Source organism: Rhea americana, unplaced genomic scaffold, assembly GCF_003343005.1.
Source record: "Rhea americana isolate MKP2758 unplaced genomic scaffold, rheAme1 scaffold_609, whole genome shotgun sequence".
In the NCBI taxonomy this organism is placed as follows: Eukaryota; Metazoa; Chordata; class Aves; order Rheiformes; family Rheidae; genus Rhea; species Rhea americana.
The window spans coordinates 21908-39159 of record NW_028186767.1 but is presented as its reverse complement, the minus strand read 5'-3'; positions in this window follow the sequence as shown (position 1 = coordinate 39159).

Sequence of the window (17252 nt, the reverse complement as noted above, 5' to 3'; positions counted from 1 at the left end):
CTAAAGCACGACTATTCTGATCACTGTAAAACAGCCTACCCAGTCTGGCTGTGGAAAGACCTCCGAGATAGACAGGCTACAACATCCATCACATCCCTTGTCAAGGGCAGCAACCACCAAATGACTTCCTGCAATCCCCCTTCCCAAATTTCCATAGCAATTCAGATGCAGTTAACCTACTAACTATTTTTCCAAGAGTAGCGAGATGGATATGGAATTGTTATGTAACAATTAYGAACAAATGTGTGATCTGGCCACAGAAATAATTTCTTATTGACTGTTATTCCWGCCTAATAAGCAGCTACAGGAGAGCAAAGGCAGACAGCCAAGGCAAGAAATCCAGAAAAGCACTCTTAAATAAATACTAAAGGGGTGATTAGATTTAAGGATGCAATGGCCTGTTGCCAAAGAAAATGCAAGCTTTGTTTTTCCACACAAAGGATCTAGGACATCTAGACAGCGCTGAAGAGTTAAACTTATCTGCCTCCAGAGAAGGGCTCAACTGTTAGGGGACAGGTTACTGCAAATAGAGAACTAAAAGCCTTAGGGAAAAGCAGACATAGGCATAGCCTGGTTCATTTTAAGAGTCACAACACTTCTGTTCTAAATGTTACTTTCTTTTCAAATGGCCAATTGGTCACTGAATCCCATCACTGCAGCTTTGAAAGAGAACGACAAGACGTTTGACTGCCTGAAGKGAGCAGTATCAAGTGGCTGCAGTTCTCGATTCAGTGGGAGTGGGAAAGCAGCATAATTCCACACTAAAACTCGCAGTCTGGRATCAAAGAACACATATGTTAAGAAAAAGGAAAATGTCAAAGTCGGGTTTGTGACACCGAGCGCCCTTTGCCCCCAGTTACCTGACAGTTACGCACTTTCAGCACTGCTGGAGAAGTCAGCTTCACTTGGGAATCCAAGCTTGGAGACTACGGGCTCATTTCCTACTTGGTACAGAATTTCCCTCCCCCTTGCTTTTCTAGGGCTTGAGGGGAACCTACTCATTAAGTCCAGCAAGAGAAGCAATAATCTTAAAGCCTCAACTCCTTATGATTAAATCCAGACTGCCAGAAGAACTTAAAGGATGATTATCTGTAGTTTAATCATGACAAAACTCTCACTGACTTCAACATTAACAAGACTGGGCTACTTAATGAGGTTTTGCAAATGGTCGAATCCAAACATTTTAACTCTCTGTGCAGCCAAAGATTTGAATACGCAAAGCATTCAAGGAAAAAGACTCCGTTTGCATCCTCATGCAATTGTCTGTGGTCGCCACAACYGTTCGAGAGTCTGGAAGTCAATTAATACGTGCCTATAATGAAAGAGTTATCAAAACACATATAACCACTCCCATTTTTAGTGCAGTAGCCTAGGAGGTCTTTCAGTTCCAAGTCCCTAGCAGCTTTGGTGCATTTACTGTATCTCTYTCAAAAGGAAGTTCCATTTTTGTGTTGTTGGATTTTCCTGCATCCGTTGCTCATTACGAAAGGGCATTCCAGACCCTCACTGAAGCCGAGACTGGTAGACCTCAAAGCTGTCTTAATTTTATTAGTCAGCATTCTGTTCTTGAGCCAAGTATGTCCATTAACTTCGATGTCCTTACCTTTCCCAGTACAGGTCTCTTCCTGCTTTGTGCAATGCAATTACCCAAGACAGAGGTTCAAGAACCCCCTCTTTTTTCCTGCTAGCACATTAGAAAGCAACAAATTCCCACAAATAGTTCTTTTTATTACCATTTTCCAGAGGGATTTTTTCCTCTGTAACAAAAGGCCAAACTGGGGAAACATAAAACATGTTGAAACAGTATTTCCTAAAGCACTTGAACTAGATAATGCTGTGCTGGCAAATTCAAAGTAAAAATTACAGAACAAAACTAGAAATGGTTCTATTGCTTTGTTACTCTTGAACAATTGAAGAGAGTCCAGGGAAGTCATTTAATGTYAAATTACCACATCCCCCAAACCATCTCTTTTTTTGAAAATAGCAACCACATAGTCATTTGCTTAAAGGGGGACAAAGTTTTAAAATGAAAGATTGAGTCAGAATTTAAGTCACCTCCTGTGGCCTGAATTTAGCCCTTTCTTACACAGCAGTACTGCGTATTTTAGCACAGTTAGATTTGCCAACAGATATACCAACCACACTGTAAATTAAAGATAGGGTAGAAACAAGAAGGTAAATATTGGTATTTTTAAGTGCAGGAAAGAAAAGTAAATCCTCATAGATTTGTTTTTGAAACATAGGGTAATTCTCACCAGGAARCACAAACTATTCCATAAAGAAATTTCCCACAGTGTCTACATACATTGGAAATACTATTTAAGTTTAATAACTACTAAAATATTCTCCCGATGAAAGCTAAGTAGTATGGCTTCAGTGTCTGTACACTTTTGCATTACAAGTCAGCTTACAGAGACCTCAGTTCTGGCAAGAATCCCATTAAGACATCCATGCTCAATATTCCCTGGGCAATCATCTCTTGCATGCAACACTGCTTGTTTTTCCAGCAAGATTTTATTGTAGCTATCAGATGATCTTGTTAAATTGGGAAAGGACTGAAAAAAAACTGGCAGAAGGAAACTGAATCATCCAAAATTCCCAGCTCTGTTAAAGGTGAACAGCAGTTCCATTTCTCCCTACAGGCTTTACTTAAACAGTTTTATGAGCCAAGAATCATTAAGGGATTTTAGATTCTCTTAGATTAATATTTTAAAAGCCATTCCTCTAGTACAAAATATCTTGAATGAAGGCTTCTGTGCTTCCTCCGAAAGGAGGAGGAGGTTTTCTGACTATTTACTGGATGCTCGAGATGTGCTTGTCTCTCAAAGGAACAAAGAAGTGTCTCAACATCCTGAGGAAAACAATTTCAAACATGGACAGTCACTTGGCTTGCCATCATCTCTCTTAGAAATGATAGTTTTCACTGATTAGCCTTTCCAAAACGAGACCAGAAGTACTTCTTTTGGTCTAGTTTGGTAACTAAATTAAGTCTGTGAAATGCAAAGATGGTTGCATTTTTGGTCTGATTTCCCCAAAAGGATCACAGCAACTACACAGACATTTCTTTCTCCTGATCCTTCTGACCACCAAGGGGCTCAAAACTGGAAGGTGGGTACAAGTGACAACAGATGATTTCAGTAAGCTTCAAGGAACAAAGTTAAGCTAAGCTACTAAATACAGGGCAGACCAAGATTTGTTCCTCTCACTGAGGAGCAGGAAGAGGAAGTCAGCCAACAGGCATTTGCCGGGCAGCAGCGAGCCAGCTCATCAGCGCAGCTACATCCAGCCATGTCACCACACAGGCRGAAAGGGACCCAATTCCACGAGATGAGACTTATTTCTGTTGCTCAAAGAACAACATGTTCCACTATGAATATTCACCTGCTTGTCAGACCAGTTATATTCTGTTTAAATGCTCCTCTTCAACTCGATGTGTGATTCTGTCAAATTGCTGTCCTGAACTGCTATGCAGGGTAGCAAAYGAACTTAGAGAAGGCTTGGACCACTATGGAGGTAAATGAAGCAACTCACCATTAGTACTCACATTGCTATGTAAATAYAATATGAAGGTGTTCCAGTAAAGCATCTTTCAAGAGAGTCATAAAATTATCATTCTTATTTCAAAACAGGAGCCTATTTTGTTTTGTGAACAGCTACCCTACAAAAACTGCTTGAGGACAATTCTTTTGCTGACCCTTAACGACTACAAAGCACAYGCACTCCCGCTGCTTTGGCCAGACCTAAGACACATTGATGAATAAGTCACCCTCACTCTTCGAGATGAGAAGTGAAATAATTAAAGGAARCTTTTCTATAATTAACTGTATCAAGCATTTGTACTACTAACCACTAAATATGTCARGTTGTTTATTTTGGTTTTAGCCTTTGCACTATACAAAATCCTCAACTATAAGACAATGTCATCAACACACTGAAGCAACCTCCCCTCATTTCCACCATAAATAAGAAAATTRTCATAACTGATTACAACAGCCAAGCTCTTCCATCTGGGGCTAAAGGTCATGCTGTGGAAGTGACGTAAAGCAACTAGAGAAGATTTAGAGTCAAAACTTGTCCCTTTTGCATTCCRTCAGAAGCTTTCCTTGGGTGACCTTACATAAAATTTTCACCTCCGAGTTCCAGCTCCCCCATCTGTGAAACACAGCTACAAATACTTCATGCAGTATTTGTAGAGCATTCAGGTCCATAAACAGGAGCTGGACTGCACTGGTACCTCCAAACAATGGTTTTCAACCCAGTGATCCTTAGACCCTGCAAGAGGTTCACAGGAGAGCAAAAGTTACTTAAAAGAAAAATAAGTTAATGAAGGACAGGTTAATATAACAACTTACCATTCTGGAAAACCGAGCCTRCAACTAAGGGAGAGTTTAAAACCCACAACTTTTGTGCTATGTTGAAAAGTAAGAACACAAATAACATTGCATGAAAGAATACCTAAGTACTCCAATACTGCCAGCTAGCTCAGTGAAGTCTGTCTAAAAGAAAGGCGGATACTCTTAAATTAGACCAGGTGGATTTCACTGAATACTGAGGCACTCGGCTCAGACTTGCAGTACCATTCCAGTGTTAGTTTTATAAAAATGTTGGATGAGTACAGTAAGCTAAAACGCTCAGTTAAAAGCAAGTATTTTTATGACTTTCACTATACCTGCTTTACTGTGTTCTTCACCAGCCTAGGTTTWCAACTACTTTGATTTTTTGAGCTATTTTTCTTTCACCTATCAGGCTGAAAGGCACTCAGCCAAGAAGAGAAGCTGGTTAATTACAGCTAGCAAATTGGCTGTATGCAAATTGCTAACAAGTGTACAGTTAGAATGAACCGGTGAAAGGAAAAATATGTCAGTTTGGCATCTTAAGGATTACATGTAACAATAATTCACCTTTTCAGACTGAACCAAGGTAACCTTGCTTTTATTACTAAGAGGTTATTTTGTGCAGTTTTATCAGCTCTACTATGTCAGGCTGCTTGTACAAAGCAGGATGAGACATTTTAACATGTAAAATTAAGTGATTAAACGCAGAGCAACACTGAGTTACAACTTACAAAAACAGGTGCAGTGGAATACCAAAGCTGACAGTGGTTTCTGACCTAGTTTTAACTGGAGAACAGTCAAAGAGCTGAAAAGACTCAGGCAAGGCTGAAGGTCCTGGAATTCCAGTACCAGAGCTTTAATGTTCGGGGAACAAGATTACAGCAAGAGCCCTCAGACATTCCAGCTACAGCTGAAGCTTCAGACACCAAGGAACTTAAGGTTCAAGAGCTTCAATTTAATATCCTGTTGCATATTGCAGGGAGGAGGGATGGAAGGATTTAAACAAGGCAGCAATGAAGTAACAAACCCGGTGAGAACTTCTGTGAAACCTCTCCGCCTTGCTGAGTGGTGGCTTGGGGCAGCAGGGGTGGGCGGTGGTGCCCAAGATTAGGAGGACATAAGTTTCAAGTACGAGATACAGGAGGGATTAATTTTAAAACACAGCGTGAGGTTTTATAAAAGAGATATTTTAGTTGCTTTTCTTCTGAGAACATGAATGTGCTGTCAAACACCTGTGCTTCATTTGCATAACAAGAAGAAAATCAAAACTCCATTACGCAACTGAATCRCAAGTACTTTAGTACTGAAGGCTACCAAAAGATGCAGGAGTTTCGGGACAGGAAGGAATTTGAGTGCTCCCATCCCAAKAAGCTGCTCATGTTCCTGCTTCCTCCTCCTCTCCATTCTGTCTCAGAGTCAAATACGCTTCTAACAGGCAGCTACACACTGTTTCTAAGCCTCATTAAGAAGCAATACGTTGTTGGCCTGACATGTCACATTTTTAACTGACCTTTGTACTAAGAACAGTGTTACCAAGCTGCTAAGAACAGAAAGAAAACTCRGTATCCCTGATTAGAAGAGGTATGTTCTGGTTGTTCGCATTTATTTTAGTTAATAAAAAAAAACCACCTGTCAGTAAACCAAGCCATAAAAAGAAAAAAAAAAAGAGTAATTTTATCTGAAGGGCAGCTGTGACGGCATCGACCCTGTTAGCCATTCTTAACATTGTACTTATCGCACAGGGTAAACAGGAGTGACTATCAGTTAATGAACAACACAACCCTAGGGCTGAATTTTAAAGAACATTTTCTCCACTGAAATCTTTTAATGAAAATACAGCAATTCTAACCCTCCAAATTTGCTTATGAAAGTCTAATTTGTTTTAGGATGTATTAAGACACAAGGGCTGATTCACTTGACTGGGTGCTCATAAAATGGCTTAAACTAGCTGCTGAAACACCAGTGCGATCCTTATCTTCCACACAGCTTTACTACTTTTCTTGCAAGAGAAACTATAGAAAGGCAATTTAGAGATCAGATTGACTAACTCGTTCAACCATCCCAGAACACATCTCACCTAACATGCACACTGCTGAGCCTAAGAAAACAAGTCTGGGCCAGTTTTCTCCCTGTGCCCAACTATATCCTATTGACACTTCAAGGGAAGYGTAATTACTAGTCTGCCAAAGTTCTACTTAAAACAATCTGCAGACGTTCCTCAAGGAGTCAGAGCCAGCTCCGCTGGAATAGGCTCCGATAAGCCCAAGTCAGCAAAACCAGGATCCTACAGATGCCTAAAAGAAGCCCAAAGAAATCCTACGATTAGAACCACACAAGCCAGAGCAACCATAAAAGCTCAAAGCAGCTCAGACACAACCGCTTTTTGCTTTCAGACATCGTGGACATCCATACAGAGGTCCTCCAAAACTCACCGGGCCTCAACACAACAGAAGTCAGTATTCAGTAAGGACTCCAGCGAGTCACTGAAATTTTCTACGTATCACTAACTCCCTCATGAAGATAGYGAGAAGACACATATGCTAATGTCCTCCACCGTTGAGGGAAGCTGCCCCCAAAAATCCCAACTGAAGTATTAGGCAGAACAGCCACATTAGATTTTCTATCATATCCTAACCTTAGTGTGTTAAATGCCCTCCCCTAACACATTGCTGCTAACTGCTTCTTAGCAAACACCATCCTTTGGTGACGTTTCCTCTTCTCCGATAGCAAACTGAACGCAGCAGACTGGAGAAGCCACTACTGAGTTAAATGAGGTACTCCATTTCCTTCAGCAGGCCTTTTGGTCAAAAGCACAGAACCCACACTGTTTTAACTACGTTCTTATTTGCACTGCCAGGCTGGTGGGTAACAAACTTGCTCCAAAAATAAAGTGACAAACAGTAAAAGAAGGAACATACTCTTCTGAACTGGCAAAACCTAATCCAAAAAAAAAAAAAAAAGTCAGATGTTTCTTTGCTCCCCACAAGGACACCTGTGAAAGTTAAGGTTACAACAAATTTCCAAAATGAACATGAAAAATTTTAAGATAAGAACAGTAAAAACATACAACCTCTGCTGACGAAACAGAGATTGACCACAGACCTGCAAAAAGTCTCACTGGGTCTATGCCCAAAACTCCCAAGAGATTTCATACATTAAGATAGAGAATCTCTTTTGCCTTACAGAGTAGGTCTAGTCAGTTAATCTCACTCATACATGCAAAAGAAGCGGTATGACTACTGAGCTGTCACTTAATKGTCTGACCAGAATTTTGGGTCTAAATATAACAATCCACACAAGTTCTGGTTAGCAGAAATTCTTTGCTTTTATAACTGAGCCCATCTGAGGTTATAATAAAATAATGTTTCTTCCTGATGTCAGTGTCCTCAAATTTGTCTCAGTGACAAGAAAAAAGGTCTTTATATTGAGTTCAACAGCTTTAATTGCATGAGAAAGCCRAAACTTGGAGCAAGATCCAGGCAGCACCTGCATTAGATACATCTCCAGTGCAAATGACTGCAGAGTATCAGTGGGAAGGTCATGGAAACCTGCCTGAGACTACAATAMACCAACTCTTCTAGGTAATAAATCTCTTTTTTCTTGCTTTAAGAAACATAAAAAGAGTGTTCTAGATTTTAATGCAGTAATCACTGCTGCAACATTTTAATGCATGATGAACAAAGTCCTTGATGCATTTGTAAAGGATTTCGGCATCCTGCCTCCAGAAATTGGTTTTAATCACCACTACCTTCCACATCAACTAAAGGACATATTTCAAGCAGATTTAAGATAACCCATTTACTTTCATACAGGTTATTTAAGCATCTTTTGCTTTATCCTTTACTGCCTCCCCCTTCCTATCCCCACGTTCCTAAAGCTTAAACTAAACCCAGCTTCCTTAGCAAGCCTGTGTGTGTCTCAGAACTCCCTGYCTGCAGACGCCTGCTCGACACTCCAGGCTGGACGCATGGTTTATTACAGTACAATTGCTCAGCTGCATCATTTTGTTTCTCCTTTAGAAAAAAGCAAACACAAAAAAATTACCCTTTATTTATGGAATAAGGATGAGGATTAGTAGCTACCATTACATGTGTCAAAACCAGGCCRCTCCTGAGGTGCACAGCACCCAGAAGCTATGAGAAATCAAACAGTAACCATCCTCCGCCCTTCAAAGACATTAGAGAATGCGAACCCCACTAATGCTCCCTCAAAGTAGCAATGCAGGAAACATTTCAGATCTTGAAGAGTAGAAAAGTCAATAGGATAAGTAGAGGAACTTCCCTACCAAAAACCCAGACAGGGAAAAGCCCTCAGATAACTACGGTTCTTTTTAAATCACTGTTCTTGGAGAGGGATGCAGAGCATGCAACTGGACCACAGCACTCCCACCAAAACACAGCTTCCCGGCAAGCACCGAGTCGGGAAACCAGTGAGCAAGGTCTGTCGCAGGTGTCACCGAAAGCACCCTTCAAAAGAAACTGGCCAGTGAAGCTCCTACACACTCAAAGAGACTATTTACGGGCCGCGCAGGAAGTTCTTAACTCTGCGAGAAAACAGACCAGAGGTCACAATTCACGTTTCATCAGCTCTGACAGCTGAATATCCCTGGAAGTTCAAGCAGGAGCTATCAGTGTTTTAAAAAAAATATTTTAATGWAAGGACACAGGAACTATTGTTTCAGAGAACAGCAAAGTCCTCCCTGGTCCAGTCCGTCTTTAGCAGCACCCACATCAGACACTGCTGAAGGAAACGAAGAAACCCAGCGACAGGAGATGATTCCATATTCTGACTGGAGTGAACTTCTTCCCAGTTCCAGGCAGTTTATAGCAGTTTCATTCTGAATCACAAGCTTGCAGATTCATTTTGGGACAACGTGTTAAAGCCCCACAAGTCAGGAAGTTAATGAGTTGCTGTGACCTAATCAGGGCCACCACACCACACCTCCRGCAAGTGTCAGACTCGTAGCGAACAACTTCAAAGGCTGGGCAGACCTTAAGCTCTCCCTGAGAGCAAGGGCTGCTCCCTTCCTAAGCCTCCCAGTGGAAAGGTGAGCCTGGCAAGAGACGACTACCTTATATGGCTTCCAAGACACAATTTCCGCTTGCCCAAGCTCAGGCAGGGTGGAAAAAATYTGCTTCCCTGCCACTCTGCCCAGCCCAGGCTCTGAAAAGCATCCACTGAATCCTGGATCTGTAAGGAATGGAAGAATTTACTCTAACATTTATGTGGATCGTAATCTCTGGAAGAGGTAAAGCCAATGTTTTGACAGCAAGATAGATCATCTCAAACACCAGGAGAAAAGTGGAAGCAAAATGCACCAGCAAAGATGCACAGAGAGGTTGTAACCACAACCTTCTACTCTTTACACACCATATCACCAATTTTTCTTGTTATTCAGACACACTTAAACTCCCTAAATTTCATGGCAACAAGCTTTACAAGTCAATTATGAATTGTGAGCATTATTTCATTTCACTAATTTGTCCATAATATGCTTTATTATATGCCAAGAGTTTAGCTTTCAGAATCAAAAACTAGCAGAGTCTCAGATCAGGGTTATGCATTGCTTTCTTCCTAAGTCAGCGCTTYCTTTTGGTAGTTACAGTTAATGACACTGAAGCCTGTCCAAGCTTCTAGTGGCGGTAAGGTTGATGTAATTTACACCCATGTCATTATCAACTTCTCTAAGCATGGCAGAGAAATTCTCCCAGACTTACCCAACACAGATCAAGTGTGCTTCCCACTGAACGTAAATATAATCGTGTCTACGGCAGTGTTTTTAGCTAGAAGTTTTCTTGCATTTGCAGATATTCAAAGCATAGCAGTTGAAGTCAATTACAAGTCCGCTTTATTCTCAAAAAAACGCTCTTATGTGGATTATCGTAAGATTTTTAGTTTCTAAAATGTGTATTTTTCCATTTTCTCTCCTTTATCTCCTACACTAGGATCATCCCCCTTTTTCACAGCACATTCTTTTCCATCCAAGAACCAGGGAGAGATTTATCTCTAGCCATTGACTGTCTTCACTTTTGTCTACTAGTCACCAAATGGCAGAAAACAGCTCATCCACACGCAGATTCTCTCAGAAGGGAGAAAAATGGAGGCAAAGAAAGCTTAAGAAACTAAATTCTGCCAGTTCCCATGTTCCCTTCTTTTGGGGGACTGGGAAAGACAGAAACACAGTCCATTTGATTTTCTCATAGAAACCGAGAGCCAAAAACAACTGAAATCAGTGCTGGAGCTGGAAAGGTACAACAAAACTCACACAAACATAGAGTCTAGACACTGAAATGTGGAAATATGATTCAAATAACCACAACTGGCACATAATGTATTGATTGCAGCCCATCACAGAAGAGGCCCTCAGTGAGCAAGAACACTGAAAAAAGGTTAATTTAATGTCTTCCACTTCGGTTTTAGAAACTACAGATCTTTTGGGCATAATGATGCTGACTGAGCGAGCGTTTCTTCCATCCTGCTGGGCTTTTTGCTAAGCCTCTATGTAACACGTTTATTCTTGCTAGATAATGACAATTAGCTGAAACTATTCTCACAGCACAGATCTTGTATGAACAAAACTTCTCGAGCATCAGGTGATGGCTCTCTTATCAGAGGACAGCCTACCGACCATACCACACAGGTCTTGAAATGTTTCAAGCAAGCAGTGAAGAGGATGTTTGTACCGGTGAAATCTAACTGCTACAAAGGTGTAGATGACCAGCTGTTCTTAGGAACTTTCGCAGTACTTGCTGATCCCCATCACAGGTGGGCACAAATCTAAAGCAGAAGTCTGCACCTGCCTTYAAACTGATAGCATAATCTGGAAAAGAGGCCAAAGCCAAAAGCATAAGTCAAGCCTTTGCTTGCAATCGTACGCACAGATTATACTTCAAGACACTGGATTCAGCCCTCTTCCCCACGATGACCTACTTTTCTGCAGTGGAGAGGTATGCCCCAGGACCATGCCCAGAGCCTCCAGGGATGGCTGCAGGTTCTGCACGTAAGAASAGTAATGCTAATAGTGGCAGCTGGCCTGAAGAGACTCTAAGACAGTAAAATATCTCAGCTTTCCATGAAAGCCTTAGGCTAAAGCATTCCCTCCTGCATCTCAAATGACAAGGAGAGGTTCTGCTGCACAGATAGTAAAAAATAGAGGGTTAACAGCAGGCAGACCGTAGCTACATCAGGGAAGATTCAAGTTGGGTGGAGGTGGGCAGCTAAGTAAAGTCATCCTCACAAGCAGTGACCTCTTTTCGAGTTAAACAAATGTTGGTTTCTTTAAATTAAAAAGGCACTAGTCCAATGTAAAGAAAGGAGAGACCAAGTGCACGGCACAGTGTTTTTCTAGACTGCCTTTTTGCTGGAGCAGTGTAAAAAGGATTGGTTTTTGGAAGTTTGCTTTCTCACTACAGCAGTGATACTCACCATCAGTCTGCAAATCAACTGCAGAGGGTTATCATCCTGTTTATTATAACAATTCTTAAAAAAAAAAAAAAAAAAAAAGCAGTCAAAAGGCAATACTAGGTTACCATGGTGTGCAAAAATTGCCTTATGTGCACGGGATGTTTCTAAGCAACACACGAGCTACTATAGAAAACTCTTCTTATCAGCAAATCCAAGCTCCTTCCCTGGATAATGCATCTAGGTCAAGCTAAGGAATGGTGGACGAAGACTACTAGTTCTGGTGATGTCTCTTCTGTATCCACTCTGTGGATAAAATATTAGGAAAGTCCATGTTATCCAGCTTTTTTTCATTAGCATTAAAGTCATTTCTGATAACAGTCCCTCTAGAAACAACATTAACCTTAATTATTCAGAGGTAACTTGAGCTCATCCTTCTTGAAGTTATGCCTGACGCTGAGCTGAACACCACTTTTYGCCTCCACTTCCACTCTTGCTCCCCTAAAACAAAATAAAGCCAACATATTCCATGACCGTATACACAAATTAGATCCCAGACACATGCATCTCTTCAAAGTCTACCTAAACCCATGCAGCCACTCCATCCATTCAAATGCATTCTCTTGTGCATTAGCAGCAAAACCACTAAGTCAGCCAAAACGTATTCTTCTCCCATGGATTAGCTGGCACAAATTAGTATAAGAGTGACGCATGCAGTCTGTCCCTTCCATTTTTCAACATACACAAACACCAGGGATTTGGAGATGCTTCACAAGTTTACGATTAGAATTTACGGACCAAAGTGAGTCTAATACAAAGCGGGGGATGGGCAAACTGTTTAGGAGATAACTCATTCGTTTACTAATGAGACTTCAAATACCTTTTAAAATAAATTTCCCCGTGCTCACGAGTAATAAGGACTGCTCTGCTATCCCAAGAGAGCCTGCACTACGCAAGCGAACTATTTCAACAGTCACCATCCGTCTGCCAAGGAGCACTATGACAGCAACTAACTAAACAGGACAGAGTACTTCAGACTGGTTCAGAAAAAAAAAATGATGCTGGAGCATGAGCCATTAAGACTGCACATGCTGAACACTGACTGGTTTACAGCAAGCACACAAGCCACTTGAGGCACAATTTGTTACAGTGCACATCAGTCAGGTAAGAGGTCACTGCAAGACTATTTTAAAGAGACTAATCTGAATGTTGCATTTGATCAGATAGGCTTCAGACAGAAGTAAAAAAAAATTATAATAGCTTTCATTCCTCCCTTTGCTGCTGTTTAAGTTCAATAAGAAACTATAGAATAAGCTGGAACAAGGCTTTAGTCTTGCAAGGTAATGAATAAAATTGCCAAGATCCAGCTGCTAGATCCATTTACACAAGTGCCAAAATGCTCCAGTTGCATAAAAAAAGAAAAAAAAAAGTAGCCTCATAAGATTGGGAATCGGAGAGGGAAATCAATCTAAGGGGYTACTCTTCAAGTTTGCTCCCCACTAATGTTAGAGAGCAAAAAAAAAAAAAATATTAATGCACAAATGCAGCTTTTTAAATTAATAGCATCCATTTAAGACATATGATTTGTTGATAAAAAGCAGATCGTGTTTGAAAAAAAGCACTGTCAGTCACAAGGATTTTGTCACAAACTTTCTGTTTTCCCTTGGCATGTCACCAATAGACCTACTTCTTTAGTCTGTTACCACCAGTATAAAAAAAAAAAGCATAATGGGTTTATAATTTGCCACTGAATCCCATAGCAACTGTACGTCACTTTAGATGTAAATTACAGACAATTCTTTCCCATGCAATTTGAAAACTATAGAGACAAATCTATAATTTGAGCAGATCTAAATGGTATATGGTTGAGAGAAAAAGCTACCCTAAATAATTGAAAGGAAACTGCCAGGGGCCAAAACATTCCTCACGCACCATGTTAAATGTCTCTTTGTCCCCCTCCTTTAAATGGGAGGTGCCACATTCAGGTCAACATTAAGAACATTTAGCAAGAGTTTAGCAGTTCATATGCATGTTCTGCATATCCTGCCCCATTTTTGCTGATCTCGAGGAGATGTACGTGTACCATGAGCTTCCTCTCTAACCAGCCTCGCGGCTGATTCATTTAGTAATGTCACAGCCTCATGTTACTGATGTCATAACAGCTTCACTTTGGACAGACTACAGCATCGGTGAATTAACAGGGCAGGAGAAAACAGGTTACGGGAAAGGAGTAATGATGCAAAAGGCTTTAGGATAATTTAATGAATTTTGATTCAAAGGCCACGTTGTTCTCCTCCTGACACCTGTAAGAAGCTTTCAAGCCTCAGGTCAGCATGAAGAGATATGCTTTACCCTAAAAATCCTGTGATGACAGCAAGAGACTTAATTTGGCATTTCATACTCAGAACATAGTAAGATTAAGGCATCTATAATAATTTGCTCTAAAACGAAAGGGTTTTTTAATTTTTTTTATTTTTTATTTTAAGGTGACTGTATGAGGTTTGGTTTAATCCTCACCTTTAAGAAAACACTGCTCTTGCCATTACYGGTTTGAAGAGAGCACGGAAGGCACAGGGAACGCGGAGTGCTCCAAGAGCGGGGAAGCCACACTTGTCAGACAGGGTTCCAAAATTCACTCAGACAGTAGAGCACGAGGCAGTGTGCTTTGGTTATCTCAGCCCCCAATAAATATTTGTGCATCTGCCAAAATTCACCAGTGAATCCACTGGTGGCTTCAGCTCAAAATACTTCATATAGCAGGGACAGAGTTAACACACGAGGAGGAGGCACCATCCAGCTGCTTCTGCATCACTCACCGACTGACCTGAGCAGGATGCCAAGACCCTTTTTGCAGTCCTAAAGCTACATCTTTACAGAGGCTGCTGCGTGCAGGCACCCTGCAAGCCAGGACTAGGGCTGGCTGCAGAAGCTTGCGTGACATTCATCAGCTACGCTTAGGTCAACACACAGGCCACAAGTAATGGAGAAAGGTGCAACTGCAATCATGACGCTTGTTGTCAGAAGATTATCCATCACCCTTGCTGATAAATACTGCTCCTTAAACCACAAAAATAGTATTAAAAAAAACCACTCAAAAGTCTGGAAATTCCCCGATAAAGGTTCCATGAACAGCTGTAACACCGTTTACGTACCATCAGCACCTATGCCACATTAGCATGAGATGTATCATTTGCCAAGAGACGCTTCGATCTGCCATGTAACATCCAGAATTGTGCATTCAGATTTCTACTTACCCAGAAACCCCCATATGATGCTAAAAATATGGGTGTGAAAAGCAAAAGTTGAATGCCATGTACTGAGACATATCTAGGTAGAGTAGATGACGACAAATATAACATCCTGTCAAAACGTTACGGATAGGATCCAAGATAAAGACCAAAAGAGGGAAATAAAGGCAGATGCACGAGGAGTTCCCTTGTACTGGGACAGCAAGACAGCTGGTGACAGACCAGCAGAGATGAGGAACAGTCATGCCCCGCTTGGGGGTGGAGGGGGAACAGCTAAGCACAGCTTGCACATACACTCAAAGGAAATGCAGATTAAAGCAAAGTTAACAGAGAACTACAGTCCTTGGAGAACCATAAGAGTTGTTTTAGGCTAAAACACCAAAACAGCTCCATTTCATCACTGGGCAAGTTTACTTAGGACACATTTTCCAATGCCCAACCTTCAGCTGTAGAACTCGGCAGTCAGTGCTCATAATTTCACAACTGCACGGAAATCGTTTCAGGAACAGCAAGTTACACAAGAAGTAGATATGCAGCCTCTTAGGGTGCCTCTATATGACGCTGATGTTATTTTTTTGCTGTAAGGAGAGTTGCACTTTTTTCAGGTCTGTCACTAAATACAGAAACCCTTTATGGACCAGCAGGAGCACAGAGCCCTGCAGCCTGGACCTCCGCAGTTCTCTGCGCGTTCTCTCTCCATACGACACAGAAACAACTTCCTGAAACACGGAATTGGACATCAATACGTGAAAAAAAGCAGCAGTCTCTTCACTGGGACAAGGACGGTTTAGCAGAGACTCAAGCAGGAGAGTCTGAAGAAGCCAAGTATCATTTCTCCATATTCCTGTGGCCTAATCCACACGTGATACAGCCCCACATCAGGAACACAAATGCTCTGGCAGAGGGGACACTAAAAGCAAATGGCAGCTAGCCCAGCTGGGTGATCATTTCTGGATTATGTAATCCCAATACATTATTATTAGACCAAGAACAAACTCAAGCGAGCAACTGAAGATACAAGTCTGACTGTTCTGGCAAAGATACAGAGACTTGTCGCAGAAATCATACTAACGTGCTATCCTAGTACATAAAACAGGTCAGACTGCACACATGTTGGACTTAAGGTAACACAAACAACAGTATTGGATTCCAGGCTATTATACATATTACACAACACTGTCGTCAGTTATACCACATTTAAAACTCAACTGAGCAGCAGCCTTAGCAAATTTTTTCCATTTACCTACTACAGACCAAAATTAAATCAAAGCTTAGTTTCCACAAACACACACTCCAAAGGTGTGTTAGAGTCGCTTCTTGGCATCTCCTTAGCAGAGCATTTCAGAGGAAGCACAGAAGTTCAACCAACTGGAGAAACTGTTTATAGAGCAAATGCAGAACGAGCATATGTGTTTAATAGCCCGCTAATTGTTGCGTTATTCACAATACAAACAAGTGAGCTCTTCTGCTCTTATCCTTTCCTGCCCATTTAATCACCAGCAGCCTTTGACTATTTCTCTTTTGGGTGGTGGTGAAGGAAGCAAAATTCATTAGTGGCCCTTGGCCACCAAACAATCTAGAGACCAGACTTCATTTAGAAAATAAACACCACTATTCATGTATGACATGGACTCAGAATAGCTTCCCCAAATATTTAACACAGCTGCCTGTAGTCTTCCTACTCTCCCTCCCCCAAAAGGAAAGGCTTTTCTAATACATAGATTGTGTTTCTTTTTCCTTTTTCTTTTTTTTCTTTTTTGGAGAGAGTAGTAACAACTAAGTCCATATCCAAGACACTTATTGCTACTGACTTCTCATAATGCTGATAAACACTAATTAAAGTATAAGTTGATAAACCCTGGAACCGTAATTACTTTCGTCCTCATACAGAGATTGCCCAACACAGTGATGTGATGTAACCAACACCCTAAATTAAAAATAGTGTTGTGACAACATATGGTTTATCCTACAGAAGCTGGCAGGCAGGACGCTCCTAATGACAAACGGGTTAGGTTCCCAGCTTTCCCCAGCTCCCTGGCAAGGTGAAGAGACAGATACAGATACACTCTTTGAAGGATCAGAGGAGGAAAATAATAATAATAAAAAGGACAGCTTTTTAATTCCTCTCAGATACATCATAACGACAGATGCCGAGTATTTCCATTATTCTTTATTTACATGACTAATAAGCTCTCTGGACGCCTTTCAAGGAAATATCTCGGAAGAGACAATCTGGAAATTTCAAAATACAGCCCCACTGGAAGGGCCG